A 17273-nucleotide genomic window follows, 5' to 3' on the forward strand; every position below is an offset into this window, starting at 1 on the left:
ACTTAAGTAATTAAAGATGCTTTTAAGTTTTTGCCAGTTTCTGCCGGTTTTTACCAGTTACAACCAGTTTCTGCCACTGGCACGGCAAAAACTAGTTTCTGCCGGCAGAAAGCCAACCCTGGGTGGATACAGTTTGGTAAAGGTCCCGTCGATTTTCCGTTGGCGAAAGGATCAGTTCCCGCGCCAGGTTCAATGTTTTCATTGCAATACAATGCCATATATGGTATCCATGCGGTGTTTTCCTCATCGCCAAGGAGATATAAGCAAACCTGTTTTGTACAGCAACCCGTTCTCATGAAAATTTGACAATTTGTCATAGTTTGTGAAATAGGTAACTAATTGTCCCCAATGCATGCAGTTCATGTTAATCATATTCTTTCTTTAAATCACCTTTTTTTTTTTTTGCAGAAAACCTAAGCATCCCGCCTTCAACGATGGTTCCTCTACAAAGCGGGTATTTTTCCTATAAAACTGGGCTTTGAACCCAGTATCTTCCTGCTTTACATATTTCCTTCTTTGCAATCTCCCTGTGAATTGACTGGACTGCCCTCAATTTGAGCAATCTGAGGATGGAAAAGGTTGACAAATTTCCTTGATATCTTTCCATTGAAAGAGTCTTGTTGAACAAGGTGGCAAGGGTAAGTTCTCTACATGTCATTTTAAAATTGTTGTTATAAGTTGTTTAAAATGCATTTATATGATCTATTCAGTGTGCTCTTTTTTTTTCTCACTCATTTTCTGAAAAAAATATTGTCTCCCCAAAAAAACTGCTTGTGTCAAGACCTGAAAAGCACCGATAATGTTCTGGTCTCAATCAAGGTTTCCGCTATGGTCACATTTTTTGAAAAATGCAAAAATACTATTTAAATTGCAAAAATGGAACAAGGCATTTTTACTTTTTTTTTTGCTCTAATATAATAAGAAAAAGAAGGGGCAATTTTCAAGTCGATATTCTATATTAGAAATTGTGCGGTCAAGTGGTTTGGCAAGGATCATATTTTATTTTCTTTGGGAAGGTAAAAACGTATAAGGATGAGCTGTTTTTACTTGTTTTTCATAGAATGAATAGTGTAAAATATAATAAAAGTATCGCACTGTGTATTGCATGTCTTATTTTTAATTAGTATTTCATCATATACAAAAAATCTTTATCAAAAAAACATTCATTCTAGAATCCTTTTAGTAAATTTTTTTTTACACTTAAAGGTTTTTTTTTAAAAAAATAACGATTCCAGCGATGTAAGATTTGTTATTTTATTATTTTGAAAATCGAAATGGAATTTTACGTAAGATAAAGAGGGGGGTGAAAAATCTTTCGACCCCCCCCCCCCCCCATGTAAGGGTAAGCAAGTTGCCAAAATCATCCTTACGTAATCAATGAATGGCCTCTAGAGATTCAAACTGACTTACCCGGAATCCATAAAACCCTAAATTAGTTTTTCGTCGACGAGAAAGGTATGTACTTTAATGTTTCTAATAGCCGAATTAAACATGAGTTACAAATTAGGAAGATGCGAAATCTATTTTCTGTTCTGAAATTACCTCCAATAGTGAATTTCCAATAGAAAATTATTTTGAGACTTTTTTTTTTCTTCAAAAAATAAGATGTTCCATTGAAAGTGGTACTTTAAAATGGAAAATCCCCGCAAAAATTGCGGAAAACGAACCCATAGTAAGCTTATTGGATGTGCAGTGGGAAGTACTTGCCCACAAAATGGCGGACGATCGTTGGTTGAAAAGGAATCACTTTTCTACCACATGGACATCCATCTAGTTAAGCGAACCGGTTCCCATGTCCATGTTTTCCTCCCTTCTCTCTTAAGATTTGCGGCGGTCCCGCCTCAGTGGCCGAGTGGTCTAAGCGATTCTTTCTCACACTTCCGATTCCGAGTCACAACTGTATTTATGTCGAGGACTGCATACTAAGTGCCTTGCTTCCATTATTTTTTATACCGATAGATGGCAGCACCATCACCGGATCGAACAGTTAATGAGAATTTAGAACTAGTTCAGGAGCTAATAGCTACCTGGTGCTAGCACCCCCAGAGGTATCGTTTCACTTGGAGGACATTGAGACCACGAGCATATTTAACGTCGCCCAGTCCCCTTTAATGACGACAGTGGGTCTTCGACCATCAAAGTTTAAACTTGGGACCCTCCGGCCCCGAATATGACACTCTACCGATCGGTCTTTTCTCACACTTGAGGCGGTGGGTTCAACTCCCACCCTCGCTCCGCATGTACTTCCCCCTCTTTCTGATGTAAATTCTTTCATGTGTTGTTTATATGTAATCTACTGAAATAAAAAATATATCATGCGTAAGGGCGGCAAGACACTCAGATTGTAGTCCTCATCAAAATAAACCCGTGCAATAAGCACCAAAAGAAGGAAAGTCTACTAATTCAACTTTCATCTCTAACATGTTGCATTTGTTTTTGTCATGATTCAGGAGACTGAGTTTTGCGTTATGTACTTTCTTGTCTACCTTTTTTAGTTTTGAGAGATAGATTTGACTGACGACGTTTCCTAGCTCGCGTCAGCATGAGTTATACAGGCTGTTTTTGCTGAAGGTCATGCACATGTAGCTTTAAGCCCAGTTAGGCCCCTAGAAGCAGGACTTGATTGCTGAATAGGCCAACTAGGCCCGGGCTTAGGGCTCCCGATATTTAGGGGCCCCTAAATGTCTGAAATTACTTTAGTCTTTCTAGAATTTATTCAGCCGACGGCTAATGCTATAAATTTTGAATACAGGGGCCCCCAAAAAAGTATTTGGCCCAGGACCCCTCGATATTTTAATCAGGCCCTGCCTAGAGGGACTAATTATCAGTAGTTTAGACCACCGCAAGTTACTTAATAAACCTCAAGATACAAACTCTCTCAATAAAATGACAAGATTGAGAAGTGTATCCTCTTATAATCATCTAAGTCAATGAAAATTAACTAAAAAGTGTAAAATAAAAAAGAAATATTTAAAAAAAAACCCTACTGCGTAAAAACCTAAAAAGAGAAATGTATAAGACCAGTAGTTAAGAATGTTATTAAGTACTTCTGATAATTACACCATTGAAATAGTTTTATAATTGTACACAGATAAGACTAATCATAAATTCAAAAGCAGAAGAGAAGGATCAACAGTCGGAGCCCATTCAAATTTTACGGGGTTCCTTGAATCAGAAAGGAATGGGCCCCCACTGTTGATCCTTCTCTTCTGCTTTTGAATTTATGATTTGTCTTACCTGTGTATGGTTATAAAACTATTTCAATGGTGTAGTTATTCAGTAGTACTTAATAACATTCTAAACTACTGGGCTTATACATTTTTCTTTTTAGTTTTTTTGGTTTTTACGCAGTCAGGTTTTTTGTTTGTATTTAATAACTTCTGAATTCGCTGGAAAAGCAGTGGTTTATCCAAATGTACATACATGCAGTATATTTCATTTTAAGATATAGCTTGGAAACTACTTCACGTTTTCTTTTGTATTGATACCAAGACCTTTACAATGATTGAGAGAGCAGTCAGGTGTCATACTGGTCTAAGTAGAAGAGAACATACACCCTCTCTGACTGCCTGTTAGCACAGAAAAGATTTGTGCTTGGTTCCACAAATCAAGATTTGCATCAAAGAAAGGAAGAATGCTCCGGACGGGCAAAAGAGTTCTCTAAACAATCTGGTTACTTTTACTTTTCACATCCTTTCTACTGCAAATCGAAGGGATTAGAAAGTCCCTTGGGAATAAGAGGGTATTGGAATGCTCACTCTTGATGAAGATCACCATTTCATATTGGCGCTGAAAATTTACTTAAATTTGAATCTTGTATAAGTTTCAATACGTGCCATAGTAAATTCTGGAAACATATCGAAACCTTTCGAAAATCATGTCAAAAAGAGTGAATGCTAATTTACATGTATGTGTTGGATGGATGACTATTTTTAATAACCTTGGTTACTTCGCGCTTTCGGATAATACGTGCTTTTTCTTTGTCCCCCGAAAAGCACGATATAACAAGGGGTAACTGTAATATCAAATTGAGTGATAAACAAGCCAGGGAAAAAAATCTTGATGAAGAAATGAAGACTGGTGTCGAAGGGATACTATGTGGGCCTTGCTTCCGGTTTCTGGCATGTAAACATATTGTTGAAAACAGTTATATTTGTACTGGTGAAAAAGATGTATTAAATCATAAATATATAATTTATTACTCTGCAGCTCTACAATCTGTGGAAACTTTGTTAGATGCTATAAGTTGAAAAAAAATTGATTATGGTGACACTGCTGAGCCCATGCAATCTGTTTATTTGTTTTGAAATATCTATACAAACAATTGTATTGTTTTCATATGCTCCTGTAGTAATTCTATTTTAATCTTTTCTTTTCCGATTTTTAGTCTGGAAAAACATTAAATGATATAATGCATTTATTGGTCATACAGTTACATATTTTGAAAATGCATGTGCTTATAAATTCTAAAGAACTATCCTAGAACTTTTCCTTTTTTTCCCCCGAGATTGTTTATTTGTACTAACTGTACTTATTCTATATTTTGTAGGTTTTAGTTCTTTGAAAAGTACTGCTCCTGGACCCCTACCCCTCCAACAGTTGATGTTACCAGTATGTTTTGAAGAAGCTTGTGCTCTATCTGGATATCTCCTCAAAAATTGAAGATTTGAACAGACTATTTCACTTTACTACTAATCCTGAGTGATGTGTTGCTCGGTTTTGTCTAATATTAGCAATGTAGTGCGCTAGGCTTTTCGAGTGGAATGATAATTCAATTACTCAGTTTATTAAGATTCTAAAATGTACTTTAACTTGAGAATCTTGTGAGATTTATTTTATGTATTCTTATATCAACTACTTTTGAATTTTTATTGTTATAAAAAAGATGTATTGAAATCATGGACTATGAATGTACCTGTAAAATGCATATAAAACTGTTATTCACAAAACTTTGTTTGGATTATGTCTATATTTTTAACTTTAAAGTAAACATCTCCATGTAATTTTAGAAAGTTTCTACTTCTACATCAGAAATAATTTTGATCCCTATGGATTATGTGATATATTGCCGTATCTGAGAGGATATTCCGATTATTCGGATTATCCGCGAATGAATCAACAATCACGAACATGTATTTTCGCAGTATAAAGTGTATACCAGTGGCTGTTTTTTTTTTTTTGAAAAATTGTAAATTTACACTCAGTTGTTTTTGCTTGATTGATTGATTTAATTTTATTTTATTATTGTTATTATTATTATTATTTTTGTGCGTTCTTCATCGTACATACACTTGTTTGTTAAGTTCGGTTGTGCAAAAATACAAAACATTTGTACTGTACTCTATATATATTTTCACTGTTTGCAGAAAGTGTTATACATCAATACAGTTAAGAATTTGAGATAGGACAATTTTTACCTGATTTGTCCCCCATTTTAGTCTTTTTGCGGCTATCCGCGATTTTTATTATCCGCGGCACTTGTGCCACCCAATTCCGCGGATAATCGGGAGTTTACTGTATAATTTTGTTCACAATACAAAGACCTAAATCAGAATATTATTAAAACAATTTTAATAATTCTCAATCAAGAACTCCAAATATACTTGTACATGAAGAATATTATTATTATTATTATTCTCTGCAATTTTGGAAAATCAAAAGTAGAAAATTTTAGGATATTTTAATTATTCAAGTTACCTGTACTTTAATATGGGTTAAACTATTTTTACTTTCTTCTATATCTAATATATAGAAAAAAGTATTGAATTCGTGCAAATTTTCAAATTTTGATGGATTTGAACGTTTTGAGGTGTGCTGAGTAGTGTTTCTGTGTGTGTGTGTCACGTACGTGCATGACCAGTTTTTTGTGGCCGCTCTACAGCAAAAACTACCACATGAAATCAAACAAAATTTGGTACACATATGTGCCTCAATGAACTTCTGCCCATTGGTTTTTGGCGTGAATTCCTCGAAGGGGGGTGAAGCAATGGGACGTTTCTTGAGTTATGCGTGCCTGCTATTACCCAAGAAGTAACGAGCGTAATCAAACAAATATTGGGCCTTATGTTGCCCCTAACATTAGCAGGTGCTGATTCAATTTTGGTGTCGATATCTCAAACAGGGGTTGAGCTATAGAACGTTTTTTTGTCTTCAATTGTGCCCTTAGAAGGTATAAGAGCTGATTTTATTTTGGTGTCAACAACTGAAAAGGAGGTGGGGTAATCGAACATTCTTTTTTTCCATTGTGAGTGCCATATCTCAAGAAGTAATGTTACGTTCTGCATGAAATTCGGGATAAATGTGAATTCATATGAAACAGGCATTGGTTCAATTTTCACGCCAAATCGCTCCAAGAGGTGCTGATTTTTTTTTTTTTTTTTTTTTGCGAATAAAAATAGCTTTATGAATGCAACAATGAGAAAGATAAATCGTAATAAACTGTCGTCTGCGTATTTCTTGTGATTTTAATTGTATGGAAATGATTGGAAATATTATCTCAAAATGATTTGAAACTTTTAACTGTTGCCATCTCATGTTTGTTAACAAATAAAATATTTGTAATTAATTCAAGCAAGTCTTTTAAAATAACCTTCAATTTTCACTCTTTGCTTTGATTTTGCGATAATTCAGACATTGGGATGGTTGTCAAGTTTTTGCATGTGTAATTTTGTTTTTGTTTGGAATATTGCTTCCTCGTCAAGAGTGGTGAGGGATCAGAATTATAAGAAAGATATAGAAGAAAGTTTCGTGATAGCCACAACATACTAGTTTATAATGACACATACTAGTTACAGTTTGTTTCTCTTCAAATTTTTATTGTCCTGATAGCATAGGCAATTTGACATTGTTTCACTAATGAAAATTAACTGAAAGATAAAGTTTGTTCTTAGTTACATCCAGTAATGCAGGCCTACATCCACCTTCTAAAGGTGGGGGGGGGGGGGGGTTCTTAACCTTTAAACCAAAGCCAGTGAGTTATTTTATTCATTTTTACTCTCCCCTTTATTCTGCTTTCAAAGCTTATTACTAAGAGAACTAGCTTAACATTTGGATTCCTGTTTCAATGATGCATTGAATATTCTGAGGTAAAAAACAAAGTAACATCTTGGTAAATATATATATATATATATGAAGCAAACTGTTTTTGCAACCTCTGGCCACTCTGCTAATGTATAGCCCTAAAAGTACATTCATCAATGAAAAGCTCTTCTTTGAAAATAAGTTTTCCCCCTTATTTAATGCATACCTTCAGTAATTAATTGAAATAGACCCTGTTTTTTGAAGAAAATTAATTATTTGAATGGGGTCCGGTTCCAATTGATTCGGATGATTGGAGTTCACTGAATTTTAAAAGATTTCATAATCATCTTTTTTTGTAGCAAAAAACTAGGAAGTTTTAGTTTTTCTGCTTTTTTTTTTTTTTTCCATTTTATTCTGCAATTCAGAATATGTTGTACCAGCATTAACAGCTACAATTCTAATCCTAAGCTTGAACACACATGACAATACGATAATAACTTTTTACTAAATTTTACAAAAACAGACATTTGCTCTCTTCAAAAAACTTGAGTCATTTTAAAAAATATCTTTAATTTCATTTCAGTCATGGACATCCTTTAATTGCCTGTCCAATTATCCGAATTCGGGCCCGACGGACTCGGACAGTTATAATTCTATAGTATTTGTATACAGTCGAACCTTGATGATGCTTGTGTATCCCCGATTCACTATTTTGTGTCAATGTCCAGAGGCAATTGGTATAAAAAAAACCTTGGGCGGGGAGGGGGGTTGGCTTGAAACTAACTCTTCATTTAAAGAACTAGACAACTAAATTTTAACGTCATAATTTATTGAATGACCTCTACAAAATACAGGACAAAGCCTTAAAATCCGAGACTGATGGCCACAGTGTGGTTTTCCTCCTTTCAATTCCAGGGCTGTGTCCAAGGGGGGGGGATTTAGGGATTAAATCCCTCCCAGTGTGAAAAAAATAATAGAAAGTCAAATGAAGAAAGGTTCATATTTGACTTTTAGTTAACTTTTAATGTTGAAGTTGGGGTTCAGCGGTTAGGAAAAAAAATTCTCTGGGAAGTTTCCTGGCAATTTAGGAGTGTCCTCTTTTTATTGACTAAAATCATTCTCTTAAAAGCAGTGATGAAGGAACCACTGAATGGGCTGTCAACACAAGTCATTTTAATATTGTTTTTTATAAAAAGGCTATGATGACTTAGGCGGTTCACAAAAAGGGAAGAGTTGCTGCTATGAATGAATATGCGTAGTAATTGTGCTTGGGTAATGTAAATAATTTGCATCTGCAACGAACCTTTTACTATTTAGTTTATTAAGCATTATTTTAGAATACCTGAAAACATGTGTAATAAAAGAATTTTTAGAAATATATTAGTACTTATTGAAATTTAGTGCACAGTAAACAGGTTTGAAATCTAAACAAGCAGTAGAATGAGTAAATACTGAGGTTACTAGCGCAACCAGAATTTATCTTCTAGAAGGTGAATTTCATAAGGGTTCTGACATGTATACAGTATAACGGTCCTGACTTATATCCCCTCCCACCGCTACGCCCCTCATTGGGAATAGTAAAGAAATGAATTATTTGGCACTGTTGTGTTTTCCTGACAATGCAAGCAAGAATGAAAAAACATTGAAACCAAAAGCCCTCCCTTAATGAAATCCTGGACACTCACCTGTCCAATTCAAAACTCGAATTTATTTTTTATCAAATGACATGAGAAGAGTATAAAACGCACACTTATTAAGCAAATTCTTCTTTCTTCAAATACGTGAAACGATCAACACGATCATTTTCTATCGACGGTTTATTTTGAACTAGGAAAAGTTAAGCTGAAATCACCCAAACAAAGTGAGATAAAAATGACTATAAAAGTTTACGGTATTTAAGACCTGACTATATATCCGAAAATGTAGAATGGAATTTCTATTCAATATATGAAACATTAAAAAAGTGATTGTATATGCGGGGTGACCTCGTATGGAAAGGGGGGTGGGGGCTAGGCGCAAACTGTTCAGTTGAGAGTTTACCTCTTTTTTATTTATTTATTTATTTATTTATTTGAGGGGGGAGGTGGTTAGCTCCCTAATTTAGCCAAGGTCTGACTCTTTGTGTTTCTGTGTAAAGCTAATAAATAGCGTTTTTTAGTTAACTTTGCTGATACTTCTTTCATGACGACCTTTCCTTAAATTTTAAGGAATAATTTAAATTTCCTTGACTCTTATAAACCCTAAATTTTGCCCCCCCCCCCCCCTCTGCAGCAAAATCTGTAGGACCCCCACAAGGCTGTGTATATTTGAAACGTTAACAAGCCTTTAATGCTTTTTTTCCCCCTCCCATTTCTTCTGCGTAGGGCCCCATAAGGACGTGCCCCCTCCCCCGCACTGTGGGGTCAGCGGGCACGCAGATCCGTTCCTAGACGGTCGTAATCGCTTACCTTTCTATTAACGCAATGGTAACGTTTTATTTGATGCACAGACACAAGTATATATACATTATACATAGATATATTTAGGAGGGGACACGATTTTAGTGGTATAAAGACGCAATTTTTGTGATGTGAGGGTTAAGGAGTGCAGAGCTTACCTCAGAGAACTTTTCTAAATTGATTTATATAAATTTTGATTTTCTTTTTTTTAATCTGAAGACGTTTAAATTTGACTTAGAGGACGGGAGGCTCCTCCTATAAGTTTTCTGAAATTGATGCTTTAAAAGCACTATTCGGTGATGATGAGAGGAATATTCGGAAGTCCTCTTCAGAAAATTTTCACTGAATTCTGAGAAACGAAATTGTAGGCTATTTTTAGTGACAAACTGCCAGATAAGGAATGGGTTCGGTGGTCTAAATCGGGAAAATTTCAAAATCGAAACCTTGACGCAATGACGCACAACCCCTGCAATTGTCGAATACTTTAAGGGTAGGTTTTCCTCGAGATTTTTTTTCATACAGAAGTTATAAAGAAGCAACTTTTCATAGGCTTTGTTATCAATAGAGGAAAGAGGGTGCAGTAGGTTTGAAGTTCCCTCTGATTTTTTCTTTTTTCGAAATTAAAGATGAGTTTAAGAATGCTATCATTTACAGGGAGGTTCCCAATATAATCCATATAATCCTCAATTCCTAAAAAAATCATTTCTAAAGCTAACCTACTGTTGCGGTTAGCTTTAGTAGTGAAAGAAATTAACAATACTATTTTCTTTCTTTCGAAATGGAAATTAACTCTCTCAAGGTCAAATATCTTTTTATCAGAGCCATACTTACGATTGCTCGATTAAGCTTTTTCAGACAAATATATGTTGGGGAAGCTTACAAGGGGTATAGGGTTCATGACGTAGACTGTACCATTGCATTTTTAATAGGGTGGCGGGTATTTTAGAGAGAGGATTTTTGATCTCACATTCGGGGATCTCGTTCTTGGGAGGATAGGCAGAGTAGTAACCCTTCGAACGCTTCGTTTATCCTCCATTCACAACCCCCTCAAAATGATATCAGGAACCCTGAAAAACTATTCCGCCTAATCAAATCCTCCCTTCAAATGACACAGCATCCCCATAAATAAGACAAAAAAAAAAATCAAAAACTTCTAAAACTATTACCCCTCCTGAAATATATCAATGCCGCAGTCTGCGTCAGGACTCCTCCTCCCCTCGAGTATCCCTATCTTCTTTTGCCCACACTGAAATGAATTCTCTCAAGGTCATACATCTTTTTATCAGAACCATACTATACAAGCAATTGTTTATGCCTTTTCAGATAGTTAACCATGTCAGGTGTGCCCACGAGAGAGTTGCTGGGGTTGTAGCGCAGATCGTACCATTGAAATTTTCATGAAACGACAACTTAGCAGGAGTTTTGATCATGCTAAACCGTCGTGATGACCCCTGATGATTTGTGGGGTCTCTTTTCTTTTCTTATGGAGGGGGGGAGGGTATCGTTTTTGTGGGGATGGACACCGTACCACTCCTTTGAATGCCGAAATGGGAAGATGGGGCGCCGCAGACATTGGGCGCATGCCGGGAAAACATTGGGCACAACATGCTCGGCGCCCAATGTTCTTGTGCCCAAAGTTAACGGCGCCCAAAGTTCTCGGCCCCAATGTTCCCGGAGGCCAATCGACGGCGCCCAATGTGCGGCCCCAATCTTCCTAGACTGAGGACCCGGTCCTCAAGCCTCAACCGAAATCCTTTTAAAATTGATGTAAAAAAGTGTGTTTTAGTTGATCTTTAATGATATCAGAAGAAAGTCAGTGTTCGGAGGCTGTCCCTAGAGTTCCTAGCTCTCCTCAAACGAAAATTTTCGAAGTGGAAGACCTAAAACTGCATTAGGCTATTTGTATAGATGATGAGGGGCGGACGGTAGGTTTCAGGAGCTCTTCCTCAGAACCTTATGCAGTCTTTACTTGTTTTGACTTTAAAGTCAAAGGGAGCAACGACACAACTGTGCCTTTTGGTTCATTTAGCGCCACTGTATGAAAACTACCTTTTCTGATAGGACTCTAGGTTCACTATAAGAAGAGGGGCAGGACGAGGACCAATAAACCAGAACTCTGTTTTCAAAACAAAAAGATGCATCTAGATTGTAAAGTTAATTGTTCGTATCTCGTCCAAAGACGGCTGCTCAAGGGCTGATTATATCAGGACTACTGAAAACGTCTGGAAGATATTACAACATCGGCCGATGTTTCACCGACATTGCCACCAAGTCCATCATTTAGACAGGAGAGCCAACTGCCCTCCTGGATTTGAGAAATTGATGCACCAGTGTTGGTACGGGCCATGACAACTATTTTGTTTTCTTGTAGATAAATGAACGGATTATAATCGTATGTGTATCGCATGAAAGATAGAGTATATGCAGAACAGGAACTCATCACTGAGTTGTAGCTGGTATATAGTAGCGCACAGTTTTGGGAGGGACCATCCGAAATTTTTGAACTCCCTAGGGCCGAATTTAGCTCCATGCCGGCCCTAGGCAAATTTGAAATCTTCGCCCCCTAACTCCCTTTAAGAAGCAAAATATCCTTGACTCAAAAAAACGTAAAAAAGTGTTCCCCAGATTCAAACTGTCAAACTTATGAAGAAATGATGACGTTTCACATTCTGAGGCGCCCCGATGAAATGATCACAGCGATCTCCCAAAAAAATTTTTATTCGGCAAATTTTGCTGACGATTCGGCAAATACCATGATTGAAAACTTTCATAAGATATGTTAAGTAATCATTATTAAATTACAAGAAAAATTGTCTCTGTGGAAAATGAAAGAATGCTAATATTTTACTTTCAAGACTAACAATTTAATTCAAAAAATGTGTATTTTAATAGCAAATTTGCCGCCCCTGAAAAGTCTGCCGCCCTTAGGCAGCTGCCTACTCTGCCTATTGAGAAATTGGGCCCTGATAACTCCCCAGAAATTTTATTAAAATAAAGTTTTAAAAACTCAATTTTCGGGGTATCGAGGCATTAACTGAGGGGGTAGATTTAGGAATCTCCCTCGAAAATGTTTCAAAATTTAAATTTACCAGTAATTTCTGAAAATTAGGAAACTAAAAACACATTTTGTATGTTTTTGATGATGTACGGAGAAAGTACTTTTTGAAAATAAAGCTTAGAAACCAAAATATTCTGTCATTATACGTTGAGAATTTAGAAGAGGAGGGGTGCTCTTCTAGCTCTTCAGCTGTCCAGCCTAAAAATGTACCTTTAGGTAAGGTAATGTTTGCTTACATTAAAAGAAGTGTGAAGGTGCTTAGAATCCTTCCTTCCTGGAAATATTTTGCCTTTGAGGCTTTAAAAACTCGATTTTTAACTATGTTTATACATATTTTAGAAAGGGATGGAAGATTCGTGAGCTCCTCCAAAAAACCTCCTTTTAAAGCTATTATCACGATATAAACTAAGGAGGGAGGGGGTCCTATCAAAACTCGTTTGTAGTTGAAGTCCCAAAAAAATTCATTTAAGTTGTTTAAGTAAGTTAAGTGATAAGGGCTGGATAAGCTAGTTTCCGTTGACAATTTTTTTCCAAATAAAAGACTTAAAATGCAATTTTTTGCTACATATCAAGGCATTTGTGAAAGGGCACGGGAGAAGGGGTTCTCCTCCTAGTTTCGAAATTAAAGCCATAAAAACGAAAATTTAGGCTCTCTTTGGTCTTGTGAACAATAAGTATACTCTGAGAACCGCAGCATTTAGAGATCGTCCAAGTGTCTGTAGTTAATTAAACACTTTGGAAACAAAAGTTTTGTTTTGAGGATAGGGATATAATTTATCTCCCAATTAAGGCTTATACTTCTTTTTCAGTAAAATACATGTGTTAAATTTTGTTACCTTCTCATAATATTTTTTTCCTTAAAGAACTCCTGCAATCACAAGGCTTTGGGAGGGGCTATGGCACCCAACTAGATCCGCTCCTGGTAGCGCTGCCAGGGCTGAGAAATCAGTCAGTTGGTGAATCGTGTGCAAGACCACATAAAACAGAGTGTGGACTGCAGCTACTCCGACGTCGGGGATGGGAAGAATTAGAGCACCCACCGTACTCTCGACTTTTCTCCCTGTGACTTAGATATCATTCGCAAGATTAAAAAACCAATATGTAGTAGGCGGTTTGCAATAAGAGAGGACATTGTTAATGCTGTGCGCCAACAGGTGACCAGATTCCCTCATGGCACCAAATACTGAGGCTGATATTATTCAGCGCACCCCATATCGTTGGTAGAGTGTGGTTACAATAGTAGGGGAGTACAATGAGGGTTTTTTGGTCCAGGTTTGTCATGTTAACTTTATGCGTGCTGAGTTATTTTTGTGCCCCGTGAAGGCCATATTTCCCTGTATTCTACCATAATAAATTAGTGTCAGTGATGTTCCCGTCAGTTTTTCTGAGGGTATACTCCCAGTAATTTTATGCACAATATGTGTATGCGATCATATACATAATATGCAAATTTTTAAAACTTGAGTGTATAACCTATATGTCTAATAAATGTTTAAGAGTATATGGCCTATATGGAATATACTCAATGGGAACACCACTGATTAGCGTTACTATTCATTGTCCACTAAGCTGGTTCAAAAATACATGTATATAAAAAAAAGTTTCTCCTAGATACCAGGATACTCCACAATATCTTTAGACTTATAAATAGTAATATACTGGCAAAATTTTAGCTTCCTATTTCAACTGAAAGAGGGTTCTCAACCCCCGCCCCCAAACTTCATAAGTATGAGGAAAGAGGCTAAAAAAAATATATTTAACTGAAAAAACAATGCTACACATTATAATATACACTAGTAACATGCATACATTGCAATAAAACATTTACAAAAAAGAAAAACAGCTGGGGAGAATAAATGTTTCTTTTTCTATGTTATGGCTACTGTTAAATTAATAGCTCCACTGAGCACCCTCTTAAAATTTGAGTAAGAAGCTAAAACTTTTACAGCATAATACTATTAGTAAGTCTAAAGAAAAATAAGGGGTGTCCTGGACTCTAGCTGAAAAGAAGTTTTTTTTATAAACACCCTAATGTCCACACATGTAGCTAACACCTTGTCCTTTTGTCTGTATATATCATTTTCCAACCGGGCTGGTATCTTCAAGAAAAAAAATAGTTGCCATGACTTTTGTGCCAACCCTTTGTATTTATAAAATGTAAATTGGTGATTACATTATTCTTTGAATGTTTCTTCATATGATAGCTCAATATTTTAAATTCTTACTCACTAATGTGTTTATTAATGATCATACCAATCCAAATAGAAAATAATTTGCAACAATTACAAATACAAGAATTGGTATTAGGTATAGTATAAAATGTCAAAAGATATTGTCTGTTGAAAAAAAAGGCGTACAAAGAAAAACATATATGGAGCATTGAAATTATATTATATATGTACTTCACATGAAGAAAAACGTTGTTTTGGAGACTCAAAAAGAAAGAAATATAGACAAGAATATAGAAAAAAATAAGTAAAATTTATTTGCAACAATAATTTTTGTTCAAATTTTTTACAACAATTTAGAGTTAAAAGTGAGCAACAATCAAAAGTACAAAGTAAATTTTTAATAGCTGTCATCTTTATCACATTTCTTTTCCCTTTCTTCAAGTCAGTTTCCAATTAACAACTGAAAAGTAGAAAACAAATAAATAAGTTTGCATTTCAAACAATTTGCGATCTCTTGAAGTTCATTGTAACGGGATTTCACTGTAGTATAAACTGCCTAAAAGTATATATTAATTTAAATTTTACATTTTATTTCGTTTTTGGATAAAAATTTATCAATTATTCACCTATTCCTTTTTTTTTTCGAAATTGCCCAATTTGAGTATTTATCCAGTCCCCGGGTAAATATCCCAAAATATTTACCTACCTACTGGGTGTTTACATGATCCACATCATTGGTTATGATTACTCTTTTGCTTCATATCATTCTATACATATATTTTCATATGACAGCTCAATATTTTAAGTTTGTACTCATAAATTTTCTATTATTAGTAATCATAGCAACAGAAATATAAAATAGCAAAAACAAAAAATGTAAGAATAATTATTAGATATAGTATAAAATATCTTAAGATTTGTCAGTTTACTGTTAATAAGATGGTAGGATCAAAAAAAAAAAAAAAGTATTATATGCTTCATAAATAAATTATGTACTGCAATTTACATTTCATCGTCTTTTAGGGTATTGGAGAGATATGTTTTGAGAACACTTACCTGCAGAAAGGAAGGAAAATAACAATCAAAATTGTCCATAATTTAAAGTTAACTTAGAAGCGATAGATTTGACAAGGAAAAAAAATCATACATTTTGAACTTAAATCTTCACTGTAGCAACACAACAGCAGGGTTGGCAGTTTTGAACACTATGCCCTGTCCAAAACCCTTGTGTTTAAAACTGTACGAAAGTGTCCAAAACTACATTTTTAGAGAAACTATTTTGTGAGAAAATATCAAAAACAGAATGAAATGATTCAAATTTATGTTTTATATTGAATATTTATTTAATGTGAACACTCAAGTGTAAATATATATGTATCTTATTTATTCAGCTGATTCTAATCTAGTTACATAAAAGTTGAATTCTTCATCAAAGATTTCAATTTGTACACGAGTTTTTTTGTTTTCCATAATAGTAACTAATTTTTTTGATATTTATGCTTGTGTGCAAATGAAAGTGCTCAAGATATAATGCAACAATTGACTTAAATGTAATAAATGACAATTTTGAACTACAAATATATTCGAGTCTTTTACAGCTTTGTGAAGATTTTCTTTACAGGATGGCACCATTTCATGATCTAAAACTAATTTACCACCAAACTACTACAAACGTACACCATACAAAAAAAAAAAAAAAAAAAAAACATACATAGAGCATTAAAATCACATTTTATAAGTATTAACACAAATGAATGAAATTTTTTTTTTTTTTTTTTTTTAACATAAGACTTAAAAGAAATAAACATAGACTGAATTAGAAAAATTAAACAAATTTATTTGCATTAAAAATTTTAGTTCAAAATTTTTTACTACAAATAAGAGTCAAAGGTACAAATAGAGTCAACCATAACTACAGAATAGTCTTCTTTAATAGCTGGCATCTACATCACTTTTTTTCTTTTTTTCCAAGTCAGTTTTAAATTAACAGCTGAAAATAAATAAATAAAAATAAATAAGTTTGCATTCCAGATGTACATTATCAAAAAAAGTTGAATGTGTACAAAAGTTTGCATGTAATGGCATGGCAAACATAACTGCTGCCTGGGGTTTGATATCTTTTGACCCTTTCTCCCTCTTAAAATCTACAGTAATACAATCTGTACAATATAATAGTAATAATAATATAATGTAAATAACAACATAGCAAGCAGTACCTATCTTAAACTACATTACAGTTAATCATAAATAGTCAATACCCAACTGAAAAAAAAAAATCAAGATTAGGATTGAAAATTAAAGGCAGTGGAAAAATTAACAGTCCAGTTACTGAAAATTAGTTAAAAAAAAAAAAAAAAACTTATGTGAGGTGAGTTCAGGTAAGTGCGTCGCCTGAGAATTTGGGGAATGCTGCCTGAAGAGACTTCTGCCATGCATTGAACATGTTGGGAGAATGTCTGGTGATAAATCCTATAAGTAGAGATTGGCACTGGTTTCTCATAGATAAAACACAATCAGTGATAACTTAAATACTCCAATGCGAAGATTGATAAAGTTAGTTTGGTTTACTTTGTTGTCACATCAAAC

Source organism: Uloborus diversus, chromosome 6 (assembly GCF_026930045.1).
Source record: "Uloborus diversus isolate 005 chromosome 6, Udiv.v.3.1, whole genome shotgun sequence".
NCBI classification, from domain to species: domain Eukaryota; kingdom Metazoa; phylum Arthropoda; class Arachnida; order Araneae; family Uloboridae; genus Uloborus; species Uloborus diversus.